Consider the following 14,465-nt stretch of genomic DNA (forward strand, 5'->3'; position numbering starts at 1 on the left):
CTTAATTTCTTCCCTTGTCAGCCACAGTTGCCTCAACCTCCCTTTCGAATCCTCCTTTATCTTTGGGATGTATCTATCCTGTGCCTTTCAAATTCCCCAAGAAACTCCAACCATTGCTCTTCTGCTGTCATCCTTGCTAGTGCCCCCTTCCAGTCTTTGACCAGCTCCTCTCTCACGCCTCTGTAATTCCCTTTACTCCACAGTAATACTGATACATCTAATTTTAGCTTCTACCTCTCAAACAGCAGGGTGAATTCTATCATATTATGATCACTGCCTCCTAAGGGTTCCTTTATCTAGATTCCCTGATCAAATCTGGTTTGTTACATAACATCCAATCTAGAACTGCCATTCCCCTAGTGGGCTCGACCACAAGCTGCTCGAAAAGCCATCCTTTAAGTGTTCTACATCAGGGGTCCCCAACCCTTTTTTACACCGTAGACCGGTTTAATATTGACAATATTCTTGCGGACCAGCCGACCGGGGGGGTGTTCAAGTAGGGTTAAACTTACCTCAATATGTCTTTTACAGTTAGGGTTGCCAACTTGCTCACTCCCAAATAAGGGACAAAAGTAGCAGTCAAATCCCGAAACACTTTACTCCAGGAAAGACTACCATGACCAGGAAGCATTGCGTGGGCACCTGTGCGCTCATGCGCATACGTGCCGATTTTTCCCCCCACAAATCGATTTTGCCTTCATCTTCCCGACTATACTGTACATACATAATTTCTACTTTATATAGGCTGTGTATTTATCATACCATTCCTGCTTTTACTATATGTTAGTGTTATTTATTTTGGGTTTTATGTGTTATTTGGTATGATTTGTTGGGTTATTTTTTCGGTCTGAGAACGCTCAAAAATTTTTCCCATATAAATTAATGGTAGTTGCTTCTTCACTTCACGCCATTTCAGCATGAAAGGTTTCATAGGAACACTCTACCTTAGCGGGGGAAATACGGGACAAACCAATTTACTCCAATATACGGGATGTCCCGGCAAATACGGGACAGTTGGCAACCCTATGTTCAAGTTCAACAGTGGGCGTGACAGGGAATGAGGAAAGGTGTAGCTGACTCATATCGTTTCCTCGCGGCCCGGTAGCACATGCTTTGAGGCCCGGTACCGGACCGTGACCCGGTGATTGGGGATCGCTGTTCTAAATATTCCCTCTCTTGGGATCCAGCACCAACCTGATTTTCCCAGCATACCTCCCATATGGTTCAGTGGAGTCTCCAAGGCCAGAAACTGAACACAGTACTTTTGCTGGGATCTCACCAAACATCAAAATAATTTTTTTAAAATTATTCGTAGGATTGATGTCATTGATGAGGTAACAGATTGCTCATCTTTTTGATCAATGCATCACTGACAATGCCAACATGCCCAAGTCCTAATTGTTCTTGAGCTGAATGACAACCAGATTGGTGGGTTATAGATTTGAGGAAGGAGGGATAACTTTCCTACTATAAAGGACATGAGTAAACCAGATGATTTTTGTACAACAATCGAGTAGCTTTTTTCGTTGTCTTTACAAATGGCCAGTTTACTTTTAATTAAATTTCAGATTAATAACTCAATTAAGTTCCAGAACTGCCATAATGGGATTTAAACTTGAATCACAGAAATAAAAGTCAAATTCTCCAGATTACTAGCCTATAACTAAACCCCTGCATCAGCACTGTAATGTAATTGAACAATCAATTCATCCCCTTCTGGAAGTCCAGCACCTTTGAGATAAAGATCATGAACCTTTTTAACTTTCTATGTGCCTGAAAGCTAGCTTTCAATGATTTGTGTACCTCTCTCACTGCTCCAGACTCTCTAGTTTATCACCGTTTAAAAAATGCAATTTACATTTCAAAAAGATGAAGACTATATATATACTTGTTGATATATGGTGATCTGCAAAAGCAAGAATTGTTACCATTATGAAAATAAATTCTAAACTATATTTACTAAAAGTCACGTGCTTGCTTTCAAAACATTAAAATAAATCCCCAAAAAATGCAGTAAACAAAAATAAAACATACAGAAGCTTCCATACACAAGACACTTTTGTTCTCAGAAGGTGCTGAGGAAGGCTTTTGGTAAATTGTCAAGCAGACTACAATACTCAATTGCACAAAAAGGTATTCAACAAGAATTACATTCAACTTTGATAACACAGAACATGAAACAGTACACACACCACAGGCCCTTCTGCCCACAGTGTTGTACTAACCTGTATAAATCTACTGCACAATGAATATAACCCTACACTGCAAATAATTCTCCATTTTTCCTACATCCATGTGCCTAAGAGTCTCTTAAATATCCCTACTGTATCAGCCTCTACCACCACCTTGGCAATGCGTTCCAGCCACCTACCATTCTCCCTGTGTAAAAAACCTACCACTGACATCTCAGCTGAATTTTCCTCCATTTGCCTTAAGCTGTTGTCCTCTGGTACCAGCCTTTGCCACCTGGAGCAAAAAAGCTCTAGCTCTCCACTCTAATTATGCCTGTCATAATCTTCTACGCTTTGATCAAGTTACCTCTCATCCTCCTCCAAGAGTAACTAATAAGTACACTAATATAAGTAACTATTGAAAATGGGAGCCACAAGTTTGAGACTCAGAGCCCACTGGAACACAATGATTGTGGATATGAACTTAATAGTCCGCATGGGTTTCCCTTTTCCATGTTGTATGAGTCTATGATGTAAGTCCATCCAATTCTCAGAATACTAGGAGAGCCACATGGCGCATAAAGTGAATTCTAAAAAAAAATCCTGAAGGCATGTACTGTTTTGGTAATCATCTTTTATTTTTATATATATTTACTTACTTTGAGATATAGTGTGGAACAGGTCCTTCTGGCCCAATGAGCCACACTGCCTAGCAACCCACCTATTTAACCCTTGCCTAATCACAATGACCGATTAACCTACTAACTGGTATGTCTTTGGAAAGTGAGAGAAAATCAGATAGAGAAGGAAATTCTTGCAGGAAGAAATTAAGGACAAAGTTCATTTACACAGCCATTACGCTTTGGAAAAGGAAACAAAATGTTCATTTTGCACTTGCATAATGACACAAGATTTGACAGTTTTGATATTTTAGAAAGCAAATGAATTAACACAGACCTGGTTTAGTCCTGACCTCTGGTACTATTTGAGTGGAGTTGAACATGTTCTTCCTGCAGCCAACCTCGTTCCCTCCAGGGGCACCAGTTTCCTCACACCTCCCGAAGATGCGCAGATCAGTAGATTAACTTGGCCACTCTAAATCGCTCCTATTGTGTAGGTGAGGGGAGGAATCTGGGAAGCATCAAGAAAAATGTGCGGAGAATAAAGTAGAATCAATGTAACATTAATGTAACTATGATCAATGAACTGTGTAGACTCAGTAGGCTGAAGGGCCTGTTGTGATGTATCTCTCTGGCCCTTCATGAATCTATCACTCCAAGAACATGAGAACAAGAAGCAGGAGTAGATCATTTAACCTGTCACACCTGCAATGCCATTCATTGCTTAGATCATTCACCTCAGCCACACTTTCCTGAACTCAATTTATATTCATTGATTCCTTAACTTTCAAATAATTTTCAACCTCATTTTTGAAAAAAAGACTCTACAACTGAACTGAGCCTCCACAACCTCCTCAGGTAGAGAATTTCAAAGATTCACCACAATTCAGGTAAAGAACTGTCTTAATATCTCAGTCCAGAATGACTGAGATCCACAAATTTAAATACATTAACCAGAGGAAATATCACCTGTGCATGTATCCTGTCAAACTGTCAGAGTTTTATATAATTCAATGGGATCACATCCCATTCCTCTAGTAGAGCTAGATTGCTTAAGTTTTTCTCAAACCCTCCACCCCAAGAATTAATCGTATGAGGTAAGTTTAGTTCATCAATTTTTATAATTTTTCTTATTGATTTGTCTTTAGTTGTGTCATGATGCAGTTGATTCAATTCCACCAAGAAGCAATAGTTTCAAAACTCTGTTGGACTGGGTCAAAAGAATGAGGCATTACTTACAGTTGGGATCCCATGCAAAATTCTACTGTGAGTATGCAGCCTGTGGATAAAGTTGACTGAGCAAACTAAAGTCAGAATCAGAATCAGAATTCGGTTTAATATCACCGGCATATGTCATGAAATTTGTTGACTTTAAATAAGTAGTGCAAAAAAAGGTACTGAGGTAGTGTTCATGGATTCAGCGTCCATTCAGAAACCGGATGGCAGAGGGGAAGAAGCTGTTTCTGAATCATTGAGTGTGTGCCTTCAGGCTTCTGTACCTCCTTCCCGACAGTAACAATGAGACGAGGTCATGTCCTGGGTGATGAGGGTCCTTAATGATGGCTGCCACCTTTTTGAGGCATCGCTCCTTGAAGATGTCCTGGATACTACGGAGGCTAGTGCCCATGATGGAGATGACTAAGTTTCCAGCTCTTTGCAGCTTACTTCGATCCTGTACCGTAGCCCCCACTCCCGCCCCCCACCATACCAGATGGTGATGCAGCCAGATAGAATGCTCACCACGGTACATCTGTGAAATTTGTGAGTGCTTTTGGTGACATACCAAATCTCCTCAAACTCTTAATGAAATATAACTGTTGCTGTGCCTCCTTTGTAGCTGTGTTCCTATGTTGGGTAGAGATAGATCCTCAGAGTTATTGACATCCAGTTCTGATCCCTCTATAAGGAATGGAATGCGTTCCGTTGTCTGACGCTTTCTGAAGTCTACAATCAGTCAGGATTAAATGGACATTAAAGGACTCTTTGAGAGGCTTCCACCTGATAGATGTCTTTGTTAACTAATCGTTACTATCCATTGTACCCAGCCAGTTCCTCCATTATATATCCAAATCTAGCTCCATATGCAATGCTTCAACTTCCTCAGAATGGTGGAAGATCACAGAAGAGAGCCCATTCTACAGTAAATGATGAGCTAAAATACTTTCACTGTTAAATCTGGATGGTTTTCTTTCAGAAATAACTCAGAGAATGTGTAGCTCTGGTTCAATCTTAGCAATGCATTTGCAAGCGTTTCGTCGCCATGCGAGGAGACATCATCAGTGCGCTGTTCACTTGTGGTGTGCCCTTATCAATCGGTTGATTGGTCATCATTGCAGACATTCAATTGTGACGTTGGGAGGGGTCTCATCACTGATTGGTTGTGTGGTGAACTCTGTGCGTTTTCAGCAATTTTCTTGTGTGCTCTATCAGACAGCACTTTAGAAACATCCACTTATCATAAGGGAACATAAACAGATCAGATGCTAAACTTTTACAGTAACTATCCAAATACACACAAGAAGAGCTGCATCCAAACTTTCTCCCAAAGAGCAGAGACACGCTGCAGCATAGCAGAGCTAAACGATAAAGAGGAGAAACATTTCTTCAAAGTATTCACATGAAATGGAAACCAACGTAACTTCATACAAAGGTGCCTACAAGGTCGAAAACACACCAACCAAGAAGCAACCAAAATGAGATGTCCTTCTATACATTCAAAATATCTCAGAAATGACAACCTGACTGCTCCAAGAACATAGAACTTCAGTCGTGCGTAAACCAGCAGCAACATTGGGGAAAGTACTCTCAACCTAAAGAACAAAGCAACCTATGAGACAAGACCAAAGTGCTCTACAAAATCCAATGTGGGGACTGCAGCAAACATAATGTCGGACAAACTGGGAGAAAACTCTCCACAAGGATCTACAAACACCAGTATGTGAATTCAATGTCACAATTGAAAAACAGCATGGATTTGCCCAGGTATACTGCCCAACGTTCTTGTTTAATTTTCTTTACTTTCTGCTCACTTCTAATTCATTTCTAGTGTTGATATTTCTTTGCATTAATAAATTAATCATCAACTTTTTATTGAATTTTTCTCAAATATTTATATCACTTAGAACTGTTTATCAGAGACACTTGAAAACTAAGAATTTTGAGGAACCTTCAGGTGTGCATAGGATTTACCACTTGAGTCCGAGATGCCACTCCAACTTGCTGAATGTTTGTAGCACCAGGGAAAGAAGCAAGAGTACATGAGGCAAAGGGAAGAACATGAGTGTGAGGGATGTGGCTGTGAGCTTTGACAGCAGGCTAGATTGAGCATAATCCTCACAAGATGCCGGAGGAACTCAGCAAGTCAGGCAGCATCTATGAGGGGTAGTTAACTGTCGATGTTTGGGGTCAAGACTCTCCTTACTTGCTGAGTCCCTCCAGTATTTCAGTGCATATTGGTCAAGATTTCCGGCATCTGCAGAAACTCTTGTATTGACGATCGAGCACAAACTAGCCTTGTGTAAAAGTACTTACAGCATTTTCACTGCAGTTCTTGGAAATCCAACATAACATGCTGGAAGTACTCAACAGATCAGGATAAAGGAGCTTCAGACTGAAATTCTAACTCTGTTTCTCCTTCTGCAGATGCTGTGCAACCTGTTGAGTTTCACCAATAATTTCAAAGGTGATTTCTTTGTACCTTTTCTCTTTGATTTATTTAACTTATTTTTTTTTATCATGAATTGCCTTTAAGGAACAGAATAACTCTTGATATCACTGCTGCAATGCTAAATCATTGGTGCTAGCATAAAACTCGTTGCTCATTACTTTTCAACAACACTATGGAATCTGAAAACAAATACAAAACCAGATTATTTTTATTCAGGTTTATAAACTTTGTAGTTCATATTCAATCTATTGTGCAATTTTATGCTGGCCACTGCTTCCTGAATGGATAAGTGTGTGTCTTTTATATAGTGGATGATAGAACCAAGCAAAAATTGTCTTAGGTAGCAATGGATCACAGGCACACACAAAAACAGTGTCACCTCACAGACCAGAAAGAAGTGCTGCTTTCAGTTAGCCTTGTAGACATAACGGAGAAATCTTAATTTTTCAAATACAACACAAACTCTATTAACCAGTCTTCAAATTAACCTTTGCCTGGATCTCACCTGGAATGCTTATGGAAATAAAAATCCAAAAAGCCGTAAGGGATGAAAATCTGAAATAAAAACAAAAAGTTCTGAAAACGCTCAGCAGTTCAGGCAGTTTTTATTTCTGCCTGAGGACTCTGCTCCAGGCCTCTGGCTCTTTGCAGTCCTGTGGTTCCAGCAATTCTTCACCACAGATAGCCACATTGTCAGCTAGGAAGAACCTGAGTTTCCATAAACATTAATGTCTACTTCTGCTTTAAAATACTCCACAGAACTCCCCCTCTCTTTCTAGGATTTTTACCCAGCTTCCCTAATGTCTCCCTATGTGGCGTAGTATGTCTTTGTTTGAAAATGCACCTGTGAAGCATTTGATAGATTAAAAGCTGCTACATACAGTACTGTGCAAAAGTCTTAGGCACTGATATATAGCTAGGGTGCCTAAGACCTTTGTACAGTACCGAAGTAATTGTACGTTTTGCACTTTATTGCTGCCACAAAAAAAAAACAAGTTTCATGACATATTTGAGTGATGATAAAACTTAGTGTGTTCAGTATTCATGATCCAGTTATCTGTTGTGCAATCAAACATGTCTATCTTTCTGATGTAGCCAGCCATTTCTACTTACTTTCTTATTGATTATTATTATCACCCAGTACTCACTGTTTATGAACCTATGAATTCCATCTGTATCTTACCATTTTTTTGAACTGGAACCTCTTTCTTCCCTAATGACAAAAAAAACTTGCTGCACATTAACAGGTAGGTAGTCATCTCGGATTAATTTTAAAACTTACTCGTCACCAATATTATGATTTGTAACTCTTGAAATTAATCAAAAGAAAAACATGGGAGTCAGAGATAACTGATGTACATTTCATTTTACTTTAGTGAGGCGCTAACATATGACGTGATGATGTAATAAAATATGTCATTTACATATTTCATATACATAACCCGTAATGAATTATGTAAGCAACAAAGAATGCTTAATTAAACAATATATTTACAATATTACTGAAATATTAAATACTCAACAGTTCTTGTGGAGAGAAGACTTCATTGTCATTTCTTTAGGAGAGCCATTTTATTGGAAGGATTCTAATCCACCTATGGTCTTTTATTGGCTCTCTTCCATCATGTCCTGTTTAAGTTTAGAGAAAATAAGAAGTCGGACATTTGATACATCCTTTAAATTTGAACAAATATGGTGACATTTTATCCAATATTTTCATTTAATTTATTTTATTACTCTTTCAAGTTTTTTTCCGAGGTTTTAGATTTGATCAGAAAGTCTTTCTCTTCTCTTTTTTTGGTTGCATCCTCAAAATGGACTGCCCAGTCCCTTTTTTTGTTTTGTTTGTTCTGTTTTTTATATATATATATAGTGTAGTGGGGTTTTTTTCTCTCTATTTAAAACCCATTTTTTTTCCTTTCTCCTTTTAACTGGTAAGAGGAGAATTGTTATTTTCTTTTTTTTATCATATATTTTATACTAGTTTAACAATATCTATGATTTTGACAGCGTCTATTTTAATCTCGATTACTGATGTATATATTTGAACTAATCCTCCTCTTGATTGTATTTGATTGTATCTATGTTTTTTTTAAATCAATAAAAGGATTAATAAAGAAAGAAAGACAGAACCAGAGAGTGGGCAGGGGTACTTTGCTGCATTGCTGGCTTTTGCAATTTGCAGGAATTCTGGCTCTGAATTTAAGGAAAATTCTTCTTCTCCAAACTGGGGTGAAATTTTTGGATTTTGTGTGGTTCTAGTAGAAATCATTATTTGTGGCCTGTCACATGCAAAATATGAGCATCAAAGAAAAAATATATATCATGCAGCTACTAAAGCTTTCAAAGTCAAAGTCATAAGGACAAATACCTGCATGCACAGGTGCAATGAAAAACCTACTATATGCTTGTGAAGCCACTGCAAGTGATAATCAGCACTCACAAGAGAAACATAAATTGTACACAATTTCTTACAAGGTAGAACATAATCAGGTCCTTTGTAGTGGAAAGTGTTACTATACTGGGGTGGTGACTTGGTGTGTGCAGGTTGGTTCTAGAACCGAATGGGTAAAGGCAGTTAGCTGTTCTTGAACTTTGTGGTGTGAGACTTCACACTTTTGTATCTCCCACCTGATGATAGTTGTGACACGGTGGTAAGACCCAGATGTTGATGATCTTTGATGAGAAATATTGCCTTCTTGGGGCAGTGAAGGATGTAACTATAACAGTAATAACTATAAGAAATACTGTAATTTTAAGGTTTTTTGCTATTTAACTAAATACCACAATTACCTGAAGATGACAAAGCTCAATTTTTGAAGTCCAGTAATTACCTGTCAAAAAATTATTCCACACTGTTCCTGATGTGTATTTAATATTTCAGTAATATTTGAATAATATTGTAAATATATTGTTTGATTAAGCGCTCTTTGTTGTTTACGTAATGCATTGTGGGTTATCCGTAAGAGTACGTAAATGACATACATCATCATGTCGCCACATGATATGTGCATACCTCCTTTAAAGTAAAAAAATAAGTTAGACTCGCATTCCCAGCTCTCTTGTTTTCCTTCCTCTCTAGTTGTTATATTTTGGAGTTACAAAACATAACAGTTCTTTTCATGTTTTAAAAGCAATGTGGGTGACACAATACTGTTTATGAAAGTTGTGGAAAAAGAATCAGTCGTGGTCTTCACAGAATAGCAGTATCATTATCCAACCTGTGTGAAATGGCAGAGATTGGTAATACTAGATTGAAATGATCCCTAGATTAAGAAGCTGAGACCTCTAAGAAATGTGACCTCTAAGAATTTCAGGCATGCTTAAAATTGCATTTGACGTCATTGAGGATCATATACTTTACCATGAACACTGACTGCAATTTGAGTATTTGTCCTTTAAAGAGCAAAGATTCAAGGAAAACATCATTACTGAAAATGTATTGTTTTGCAAGCAGATAGAATTTGTTTTTCGGATCAGTGGGTTTGAATACTTCACTGCAGTTGAATTTTGTATGTTAGGCAACTGTTGACATCGTTTTACTGTGGAATAAAGAAACATCAAGAGTACGAAAATGCAGCATAAAATAAGATGAATGCAGAAATGTGTGCAAAATTTCATTGCTTGGCCACGGTTTATTGGTTATATGAACCAGTTACTCAAAGCTCAAAATATCTTCAAATTATGAAACCAACAGCGGGAGAAAGTATGTTTCTCAATCTACAGTAATTTAAAAAACTATTTGCAATAGTTGTTTTAAAAATGCAATTGACTTTCTAAGAAAATCAATAAATAACACTGACTGTAGGTCATTGCATGATAATCTAAGAGATCTCTTTTCTTTTTGTGATACGGTGTGTGAAGATTATCAGCAGTAATCAAAAATTCACATCCCTAGTGACAATCCTTGGTGTTCAATTCAATGTTCAAAAAGCTGTTCAATTAGTCTCAAATAAAGCATTTAGTTTGTCAAAGTGTTAATATTAACCAAAGAATATTCCAAGAAGTTTAATGTTTGTTTTCTCAACTTTCTTTATAAAGCCACTTGCTAAAACTGTGTAAGTGCGACAAGTAAAAATAGAGCGTACCTGCTTGGAGCAACACACATCTAAGTTGCTGGAGAACACAGCAGGCCAGGTGGCATCTCTAGGAAGAGGTACAGTCGACGTTTCAGGCCGAGATCTGTCGAGGGTCTCGGCCTGAAACGTCGACTGTACCTCTTCCTAGAGATGCTGCCTGGCCTGCTGCATTCACCAGCAACTTTGATGTGTGTTGCTTGAATTTCCAGCATCTGCAGAATTCCTCTTGTGTACCTGCTTGTATAGATTTACTTATCACATTTTGTTATCATTCAGGCATAAATGTTTTAACTCAGCCTTGCAAACAGAAAGCAATCCAACCAGTTCAATACTTCCAAATCTTAAATTAACACCTAAAAATTACTAAGACCATCAGGTTTACTTGAGCTCTCAAGATACTTCTAATTACTGAGTGGCAAACTATAGGATGAAATGCAGATAAAACTCAAATCACATTTTGATCAATTTATGATCTATGTAATAGTGTGACACACAGAAGGATTTATCAAAGATGGTTTTATTTTCATAAGCACTACTTCATTTGCAATGCAACCGACACGGGATGATGTCACGTATCAAAAATGTCCTTTGGGATCAGATGTAATACATTTCTAAATCCCAGAGACACAATTGCAGTCAACTGATTGTGATTAACAATGATACTACAAAACTAGAACCATAGAACCACAGAAACTGCAGCACAGAAACAGGCCCTTTGGCCCTTCTTGGCTGTGCCGAACCATTTTCTGCCTAGTCCCACTGACCTGCACACGGACCATATCCCTCCATACACCTCCTATCCATGTATCTGTCCAATTTATTCTTAAATGTTAAAAAAGAACCTGCATTTACCACCTCGTCTGGCAGCTCATTCCATACTCCCACCACTCTCTGTGTGAAGAAGCCCCCCCAATGTTCCCTTTAAACTTTTCCCCCCTCACCCTTAACCCATGTCCTCTGGTTTTTTTCTCCCTTTGCCTCAGTGGAAAAAGCCTGCTTGCATTCACTCTATCTATACCCATCATAATTTTATATACCTCTATCAAATCTCCCCTCATTCTTCTACACTCCAGGGAATAAAGTCCTAACCTATTCAACCTTTCTCTGTAACTGAGTTTCTCAAGTCCCAGCAACATCCTTGTAAACTTCTCTGCACTCTTTCAACCTTATTTATATCCTTCCTGTAATTTGGTGACCAAAACTGAATACAATACTCCAGATTCGGCCTCACCAATGCCTTATACAACCTCATCATAACATTCCAGCTCTTATACTCAATACTTTGATTATTAAAGGCCAATGTACCAAAAGCTCTCTTTACGACCCTATCTACCTGTGACGACACTTTTAGGGAATTTTGTATCTGTATTCCCAGATCCCTCTGTTCCACTGCACTCCTCAGTGCCTTATCATTAACCCTGTGTGTTCTACGTTGCTTTGTCCTTCCAACGTGCAATACCTCAAACTAATGATAGATCTATTATTTGTTTAAAAAGCCGTAACAAAGATACTGAACAAATTTCCATAGCATTTTGTAAAAGTGCAAACATTTCACTAACACAGTCATATTTACACCACAAAAATGCTTGTTTAAATGTGATTTGTTTAAATAATTCTTCCAATATTCAGAATCTAGTGAAAATGGGTGTTTTCCTGTGCTTTGTTCTGCAATTACCCTCCAAATAGGTTTGTGCTTCAAGGCAGTGCAATTAATTATTCAAAGCCACAGTTACATGTCCATGTCAAACTTCAATGTTCTTCTAACCAGAGTATTTATTCATTTATTAAATAACAGAACCTACCAAGAAACCAAAATGGAAAAGATTTGATGAGACAAAAAACATAGGCAATTTGTCACAGGAACAGGAAACCCAATATCTGGAAGGTAAAGTTAATGTAATGTCCTGGACTGCTTTGGATTACCTAAAGGGGTTAGAGAGATTTTTTTTCTATCACCTCAACCCTCAGAAATTCTATTTGCTTTTATTTCTCACAGGACCATGTATGGCTTTGAGAGGGAGGCAGAACAAGTAGGATAGCAGGAAAGACTTTGCATGGACAGAAGAAATTATTTCAGCCTCAGAATGTGGGAAATGTTTGAAAGAAAAGTCTTTCTTTAATGGTTCACTGAATGTCTGTGTTTGTATGTTACCATATACTTCAATTTCTTTCCAGCTTCTTCAGAGAATTGTGAGAGGCGATGCACACAAGTTCCCACCTCTAGCACCCTGTTATCCTGCAGTTCCACATTTATATCATTAATTGCATTATAAATCTGTACATTCAAGTTCATGTTCAATTTTATTTCATGAACATGTATACCGTAAGACCACAAGACATAGAAGCAGAATTAGGCCATTTAGTCCATTGAGTCTGCTCCGCCGTTTCATCACGGCTGATCCATTTTTCCTGTCACCCCAATCTCCTGCCTTCCCTCCATATCCTTTCGTGCCCTGACCAATCAAAAATCTATCAACCTCTGCCTTAAATATACAAAACGACTTAGCCTCCACAACTTCCACAGATTCACCACTCTCTGGCTAAAGAAATTCCTCCTTATTTCTGTTCTAAAAGGATACTCTTCTATGCTGAGGCTGCGTCATCTGGTCTTAGACTCTCCCACGATAGGAAACATCCTCTGCACATCCACTCTATCAAGGCCTTTCACCATTCGATAGGCTTCAATTAGGTCTCCCCTTATTCTTCTGAATTCCAGTGAATACAGGCCCAGAGCCATCAAACGCTCTTCATATGACAAGCTGTTTAATCCTGGTATCATTTTTTATGAATCTCCTTTGAATCCTCTCCAGTTTCAGCACATCCTTTCGAAGATAAGGGCCTGAAACTGCTTGAAATACTCCAAGTGAGGCCTCAGCAGTGCTTCAAAAAGTCTCAACATTAGATCCTTGCTTTTATATTCTGGTCCTCTTGAGATGAATGCTAACATTGCATTTGCCTTCCTCGCCACAGACTCAACCTGCAAATTAACCTTAAGGGAACCCTGCATGAGGACTCCCAAGTCCAATTGCGCCTCAGTTTTTTTTTTGTATTTTCTCTCCATTTAGAAAATAGTTAACCCTTTAAATTCTTCTACCAAAGTGCATGACCATACAATTCCCAACACTGTATTCCATCTGCCACTTCTTTGTCCATTCTCCTAATGTCTAAGTCCTTCTATAGCCTACCTATTTCCTCAAAACCACCTGCCCCTCCACCTATCTTCATATTGTCTGCAAACTGCAACAAAGCCAAGGCATAAATGGCATTAAAATTAACTTTTAGGAGCAGCAGCACAGTACATTACAATATGAATTGCATAAACTTAACATAAATTATAACTTACACAACAAAATACACAAACATAAATATAATGATATTAGAGCAAGTTGAGGGACATATAATTTGATGTAGAATTAGGATCTATCAGGTTGGTCAAATACCAAATGGTGAGCTGTTACTGTTTTGCTATGTGATTGATTTTGCTAGTTTCATATCTCGTCTCAATTGCATTTTTCTGTTTAACACATGCTGATAGAATTTGAACTTTTGACGGACTGACTTAATGCTGATTCCATCCAGTCAAATGGTTGGCACTTATGGTAAGTGATATGAAGTGAGGAAATGTAAATGATCCTCTTGTATTCATTCACGAGAATTTAGTGCTAACATTAAGCATTCCTGCAAATGACCTTTATGAAAAATAACTTGTAATACAAAATAAAAATGTTGAGGACATTATGGATGTGAAATAAATTGTTTAATGTTGAAATTTGGAGATTATGATGAATTATTTTTCTGCACAATCATCAGTTTGCACACAGTCCTCAAATGATGCTTTTCTGATGATTTTATTCATACTTATCAGCTCTCTGAGAGTAACTGTGTTTACATACATTGCACAATTATTCAGCAAACTTTCTTAACTGTT

This window comes from Mobula hypostoma, chromosome X2, assembly GCF_963921235.1.
Source record: "Mobula hypostoma chromosome X2, sMobHyp1.1, whole genome shotgun sequence".
Classification (NCBI taxonomy): Eukaryota; Metazoa; Chordata; class Chondrichthyes; order Myliobatiformes; family Myliobatidae; genus Mobula; species Mobula hypostoma.